Raw genomic sequence first — 8,338 nt, 5'->3', positions numbered from 1 at the left:
ACTGAGCCATCTCTCCAGCCCCCTGATTTTGTTTTAAAATACAGATATTTGCTTTATAACTCCATGTAATCCTCCCTCTGGCCCTCTTTCACCTTATTCCCTCCCTCTCTCCATAAACATACATGTCATTTTCTGTGTTCATTCTATTTTATTATTTTTTGTGTGTGTGTGTGTAGGTACAGATGATTGTGAGCCACTCTATGGGGTTGCTGAGAATCTAATGCAAGAGCAGCAAGGACTCTTACCCATGAGACATGTCTCTAGCCCTTCTATTATTCTATTTTAAAATAAATTACTCCAAGACAGTGAGGTAGTCTACAGCTATACCACCCTGTAGGCTCCTGGTCTTGTCACCTGTATCCCCAACACTCAGCCAACAGTATTGCTGAGAGTTTGAGGTGGGTATGGCCTATACAAGCGCCAGAGAAGGTCATGGTGGCGCATGTCTGGAACTTGGGATGGGCGGAGGCAGGAGGATCACTCGAAGCATGAGGCCAGCTAGGGTTATACAGTGAGATACTGTCTCAAAAGCAAAGCAAAACAACAAACAACAACCCCAAACTATGGGGCTGGAGAGATGGCTCAGTGGTTAAGAGGACCGAGTTTGACTCAGAACCCACATGGTGTCGTACAACTGTCTGCAATTACAGAGGAAGCCAGCACCACCTTCTAGCCTCCACTACCAGGCATTCGTGTGGTGCTCAGAGTACACTCAGTCCGTAAGCCTAAAAAATAAACCAAAAACCCCAAATTAGCAAACAAACAACAAAAGCCACCCAAAAAGTGCCTTTGCCCTCTGAGCCATCCTCCCGACCCTGTTACGGTATTTCTTTTGGCCTCAAAACACATAGGAAAATTCCCGAGACACTATGAGTTCTTTGAATAGAGAAAGTTTGGGAACTTCCAGTCTATAAAAAGTCCCTGGCACATCGGAGGTGTTCAACAAATGCTATAAACTATTAAAGAGCTTTGTACAAGGGAACAAGCTCCTTCCATTGTATCCGTGGTCCTAGTGGAGGCCATGTCTGAATAAACAACAATTTGACATAAACACCATTAACATATCCACAGACACAAGGGAGAGTCAGCTGCCTGAGCCAAGGTGCTGAACACAAAGGGTCTTCAAGACAGCAGAACAAGACCCCCAAGGTGAGTAGTATATACTTACTTACATATACTACTTACAGCATATACTGGGCACAGTTCAAAGCAGAATGTGTTGTCTCCAAAGGATTTTAGTGTCTAGTGCTGTTTTATTAAATCATTCTGTTGTAGCATTTCTGCTTAAACATGTTCCACAGAGCACCAACAGGTTTGGAAACTGTTGGCTGTAGCCTGGACTGAGTTGAAAACAGGCCAACATTATGGAAGGTGTCTCGAGTGTGACTTGCACTATAGAAAAAGCAAGTCAGCCACTGTTTCAACCTAGTTCACTAAGCTTTATAAATTGTTCTAGAACGAACAGCAAACGATAATCTCCCAATATATTGGCATTTAAAGGTCACATAAGAGTGGTTGAATGTAGGCTGAGCCGGTTTGATGCATGGCCCTTCATAAATAAGGCTTGGAGGCGCAGTGAGCCTGGCACTGGATAAGTACAGGGAGCCGATCAAACTTCCCTTCTTGGATTTGTGGTGAGTTTGAGCTCAGCCTGCGATACGATGAGTAAATTAATAAATGAACTTAGAAGAAAAGATATCATTATGTTCCTTATGGTATGAAGCCAGGCCACCTTCCTTAGTCAGCTCAGTATTTTCAGTGACGGTGAGTCTTCTTTGTAGACTCGCTCCTAGGTAAGCTGTAATAGCTATTGAGAAGTATCACATTGTATCTGTATGTGTGTGAGTGTACTTGTGTGCTTGCACACGTCAGTGTGTGCTTGTGGAGGTCAGAGTGGAGTCTCTTCTACTGTGAAGTTCTTGGGGGCCAAACTTAGTTTTGTCAGGCTTTGTGGCAAGCGCCTTTACCCACTAAGCCATTTTGTCAGCCCCTAGGTTAACAGCTTTAACTTGGTGGAAAGTATTAGTCTCCTACACCGTGTCTTTCTTCCTGTGGCTTTAATCACTAAGCAAAGCTTTTGGAGCAGGCAATCCTTTGTTCCTGAGCCCATCAAAGATGAGTTTTTATGACAGGGAGGCAGGTTTACTGAGTACTTGCCTCACCATGGAATGCAAGCCATAACCTTGCTCTTCTGTCTGATCATGGTTCCTTGCCTTTTTGCAAATCGGGATGCCGTTTGGCAGGTTTCCTGAAAAAAAAAAAAAAAAAAAAAAAGTGGAGGATGCAGTTTGTGAGGATAACTTCTAGAAAATTAGTTGTTAAAACAAACAAAACCAGAGGCTATTTCTTCCCAATCTTTCTTTGATTTTTAAATTTTAGGTAGGATCTCCAATGGCTGGGTGGAACACACCTTTGATCCCAACACCCAGGAGGCAGGGGTAGGTGGATCTCTGTGAGCTCAAGGTCAGCAGAATGGTGAGAACCCTGCCTCAAAGAAAGGAAAAACCAGACTGGGTACGGTGACCCAGCAGAGGCAGGAGGGTCTCTGAACTTGAGGCAAGCCTGGTCTACACAGTGAGCTCCAGGATAGCCAGGCTACATAGAGAGACCCTGTCTCAAAAACAAAGAATGGGACTGGAGAGATGGCTCAGTGGTTAAGATCACTGTTGCTCTTGCAGAAGACCCAGGTTCTATTCCCAGCGCCCACATGGTGACTTGTAACTGTTTGTAACTCCAGTCCCAGGGGACCCCATGTCCCTCTAGCCCGTGCAGACACTGTATGTATTTGGTGCCCAGACATTCACACAGGCCAAACACTTATACACACACAAATGAATAAAAATAAAACCAATAATAGACAGAGATCTGCCTGCCTCCGCCTCCCAAGAACTGGAGCCACAACACCCTGAGTTCGTTCTCAAAATGTTTTGATTTTTGTTATTTTGGTCCTTCTGGCAATTCCACTGCAGATTTAGAAAAAGATCTGAGATTTGCTCACATCATCCCTTCCTACCTGCTCCATATTTAGCAATCTGTTGCAGATGGTTTCCTATTAATTTGGGGGGATGGGAATACAGACCTCACAACTGCCTTGTAGTATGTGGTATGCTTATTGAAAAGTGTGAGAGTAAGGTCTGTTGTTCCCCCAGGCGCCTATTTTCCTATTTGAAAACAAGAGGCAGTATGGGAAGGAGTACATAGCATTAAAGAGGGTTAAAGGCAAGCTTTGCTCGGAGTATTCAGCCAATGGGGCCTCATTCTGATGACGTAATGCTTTCAGCCCAAGCTTCATTGGCAGCCCTTCTCACCATTCTATGGGATTCTGGGAAGAAATGTGTTTTCAGGAGCTTGCGACTTTTCTTCCAGCCCTTCGCTGGCTCTCTGCTGCCACCTCTGGTGGAGCCGCTGGAAGCTGGTGACCTCTCAGTAGGGCTTGCATTTAAGTGTCCCTTTAGTCAGCAACAGGGTTCTCATGCTGGTAAATCCTCGTCTGCAAGTGTTTCCCTTCTTAGCTTTCTAAGAGCTGGACAGCAAGTGTTTTACTGCCTAAGCCATATCTCCATCCCTCATCCTAAGTCTCAAAAGGTTGGAGTGTTTTAAAGTGTAAGACTGCTAAGTGTGGTGGCACATGTATGTTCAGGAGGTTGAGGAGAATGAAGAGTTCCAGGCCAGCCAGTGCCACACAGCCAAGGCTAAACACAGTGCTACATAGCCACGTCTAAATATCAACAGCATGACACAGACTACATACACGCACACATATCTACATGTCTCAACAACTACATGGTCATGTATACAAACACACGCCCACATGTCTCAACAACTGGGCACTGCATGGCCATGTCTGAACAACATAGTAATATATAGCCATGTTTGAACAACAACAACGTAGCATCCTGAAATTAATGTGTGTATACCACACACCATATATATACATAGCACACATACACACACATAGATAGATATTCATCCACTACACACATACCACATACACATATCACACACATATTTACCTACACACATAGCACATACCACGTATATACACACACATCACATACACATACCATGCACATTCTACACACATCACATACAAACACCACATACATACATGGCACACACACATACACCCCATGAGCATACCATGCACATACACACCATACACATCACACATACACATATTCATCCCCTATACACACACCTATACATGCCAACACAAATATGTATACACACACTACACACACCCTACAATACCATACACACACACACACCACACCACACACACACACACACACACACACACACACACACCCCACCTCTGCCATTTCAGTCTTTTTCCAACTCACTCTACCCCATCAACTGACAGAGATCTCACCCTTCTTAGATTAGATTATCACAGGAAAACAAAAGACCAGGAAGGAAAGGAATGATAAAAAGTCCCGAGGCTCCAGGAGCATTTTCCCAGGGGCTCCAGGCTAAATCCAAAGTCCTGAGACCCTTTTCCTGGAAGCCTCAGATAACATGCTCGTCAAAGGTGGTCAGTGGTGGGTGTGGGATAGATGGGTCACCAGTGTCCAGCCCATGGCCTGCCTCACATTTATTTTATAATTATTGGAGATTTGTAATCAGGCAGAAAGAGTAGTTTAATAAGTTACCCAGCCTTCTCTCTGGAAGACAATAATTAACATGTGCATAGAACAGAAAATTATTTCTTATATTTTATAGGTTACTCAGTTCTTAAGAAACCATGGAGGGGAGCACAGCAAAAAAGAAAAAAAAAAAAAACAAATAAGAAAACAAGACATGTTAATTTTTGCATTGTTTTGTCTTTTGCTCTTAGAGACGGTTTTGCTATGTATCTCTGGCTGGTCTGGATATATTTAACCCAGGTTGACCTTGAACTCACAGCAGTCCTACCTCAGCATCCTGTTGTTAGGATTACAGGTATGAACCACTGCACCCAGAGAAGATAATTTTAGGAGGATCCTTTCATGTGAGCTATTTAGTGAGATGATTATAAAATAATTACTTTGATTACATAAAAAGAGGCTGAGACTGTCTATTTGTTATTTAGACTTGTGATTAAAACTTGTGATTCATCTAGAAGCAGCAATGCAAACCTATAATGCCAGGACTCGGGGCTGAGGGAGGTGATCTCTGAATTTGAAGCAGGACTGGCCTACAGAGAGCGTTCCAGGACAGCCAGGACTACACAGAAACCCCGTCTCCAAACACAAGCCATGTCTCCAAGCTCAGTATGGTATTGCATTGTAATTTCAGTGTCTCTAGAAGTTAAAGTAGGATTGGAAGTTCAGGCAACATAGTGAGATCCTGTTTCAAAAATAAAAATAAAAGGGGAGCTAGGATAAAAGAGTAGAAAGCTCAGAAGCCTTCAACCCCCTGAAAAAAAATCAAAGTTGTACAAAACTCCATTTAAAAAAATTGTAAGACGTTTGTGGGAGGAAAGTAGACATTTGAAAGCTTATTTGTCAAGCTCTGGGTTCCTGCTTTGAGTGTGATTTGAACTGAATGGGGCCAAGGCCTTTATGTTTCTTGGTGTTCCCATTTTATTTATCTTTGACCCTTGTCCTGTGGGCTGGTTCTTTATCTCCTAAGGACAGAGATAATATCCAGCCAAGTCGGCCTGAACAGCCTTTTGGGCAGCATTCCTTCCCGTTTCTGGGGAGAGGACCGGATGGCTAAAAGCTCGCCATTGACTGAAATGAGCACCTTGGGCTGAACGGGTGAGTCCCTTCCCTCCTAGGTCTCCCTGAGTGAAGTGTTGGGAATGGCAAAGGAAGGAGCACTTTTAGAGTAAAATTGGCTAGGGCTTGACTAGGTTAGAGGTAGTGGTGCACGCTTGTGGTCTTAACACTTAGAAGGCTGGAGGCAGGAGAATTGCTGAGTTCAAGCACACCTGTGCTACATTGCAAGACCCTGTTTAAGAAAAGAAAAACCCCATCTATTGTGGTAACTGGCTCACAGCCAAGTGCTCTATATTTATGATCAATATGAAGAAATTAAGTGCAGAAAAATAAGCAGCAGGGATGGATAGAAACTCAGAGGTGGTATTTCTGTTCTGAGAGAGCAGATGTGCCCTTGCCTGTTCTTATAAAAACTCAGGAAATGCAGGCAGAAGCCATTGCTGCCTGTCAGCCTAATTAGATGAATGTATGTCAGGTGTGGTGGCTTATTGCCATTCCTTTGATACCAGCTTGTGCTACATAGTAAGTTCCAGGTCAGCCTGGGAGGGCGAGAGCCTGTCTAAAAAAAGAAAAGAAAGTATATACAGTATCTAATGCTGGCCAAAGTTCAAGTGTTCCTTTTTACTCTCTTGCTTTTTTTCTTTTTAACATTTATTTTATTTTGAAACAAAGTCTCCAGTAGCTCTGGCTGGCCTTAAACTTGTTTATGTAGTTAAGAATGACCTTGAATTCCTGATCCTCCTGCCTCCACCACCAGAATGTTGGAATTACAGGTGTGTGCCACCACACCCCAGCTAAGTGTCTTACTTTTCTACCTGGTTTTACTTGGTTGCTAGGGACATGTTCTACACAAATGTGTGTGAATAAATAAACGTATCCCAGCACTTTTTCCTGGAAGAGCTGGAAATGAATGTACCAGTTAGGCATATTTCTGTGGAATATTATATGTAAAAAGCAGATGGAAGCTTTGGTGGTGGTGCACACCTTTAATCTCAGCACTTCAGAGGCAGAGACAGGGGATCTCTGTGAGCTTGAGTACAGTCTGGTTCCAAATTACCCAGGGCTATGTACATAACACATGCATATATACATACCAACACATACATATACACATTCAGACATACACATACAGACATACATACATACAGACATACACATACAGATATACAGACAGACATACACACACATACAACCATTCATATACATACATACACACACACACACACACACACACACACACACACACACATATATATATATATACAAAAAAGTAGATGGAATATTAGGGAAATTTTTAAAAAAATTGATACAGGCATGATGTAGGCATGTGAAAGGATACACCTCACATTTGATATAGGCATGATATAGGCATGTGAAAGGATACACCTCACAAGCTTTACTTTTGTAGGAAAGGATGTAAAATTTAGTGATGGAAAAGATACGTTTTGTCTTGTAAAAATATTTAATTTTATGTATATGCCTAAGTGTATGTATGTATATCACATGTATACAGGAGCCCATGGAAGTTACAGGAGGCTATAAGCTGCCTTGTGACTGCTGGGAACTGAGCCTGGGTCCTCTGGATGGAAGTCAGGAAGTACTTGTAACTGCTGAGCCATCATCTCTTCAGCTGCCTTTTCTGGGTCTTGAGATAGGGTCTCATTCTGTAACTCAGGCTGACCTGGTGCTCACTTTTATCATGTAGCTCAGACTGACCTCAAATCCACGGCAATTTCCCCATGTGGGTCCTGCAATGGGTTGTCAGGCTTGGTGGCAGGCATTTTTACCTGATGGGCCATCTTTCTGGGCCCATATATTCTTTTCCAACTTGTTAAAATGATGAAGCTGGGTGTGGTGTCACTTGGGAGGCAGAGGCAGACCAATCTCTGAAATCAAGGTCAGCCTGGTTTACAGAGTGAAACCTTGTTTTAAAAAAAGAAAGTCAAAGAAGTGGACGAAGAGGAGGAAGGGGGGAGAAAGAGGGAGAGTAGAACGAGGAGAAAGAAAACAGTATCGAAGTGCCTCAAACTGTCTTTCTAAGACCTTTAAGTTCTGACGTATCTAACTTCCAGCTGGGTGAAGTTTGGTGATTCACTCCAGAAGCACGAGAAGAACTCAAACTTAGGAAGGAAAACCTTCACAGGAAATAACTAGGAGAAAGAAGAGGAGGAAGCGGGGCACAGTGCATCAGCCTCCTGACTCTTGGGAGGTAGAGATAGAAGGGTTAGAGTTCAAAGTTGTTCAAGGCTGGCTTGAGGTAAATAGAAGCCTGCCAATAAAAAGGAAAGGAGAACTTCCATTTTATGGTTGTTGGGATTGCTTTCAGGGACACTAAATTCAGGTGAGATGTTCTGAAGATGGCTTGATTTGCCTCTGGGTTCCCAAGGAATCAGTGGAAAGGAGCCCTGGCCCCGTCAATTCTTGAGCAAATTAAGGAAGAGGCATCCTTCCTTCCTTCTTCCAATTTGGGTGTTAATTTTTCCAGCATCTGCAATAAGCACGTTGGTTCTTCTTTAGGCCCTTCTTTTCCAGAAGATTCTAGCTTTCCAAATCTCCAGGGTGTCTCTTATCAGTCCCTTGAGCACCATTACTACTGTTCAGAATGACCGTCTTATTCTGACTTTTCTTCTACAGAG

The sequence above is a fragment of the Micromys minutus genome, assembly GCF_963924665.1.
Source record: "Micromys minutus genome assembly, chromosome: 8".
Taxonomy (NCBI): Eukaryota; Metazoa; Chordata; class Mammalia; order Rodentia; family Muridae; genus Micromys; species Micromys minutus.
Note: the sequence above shows the minus strand (reverse complement) of the source record.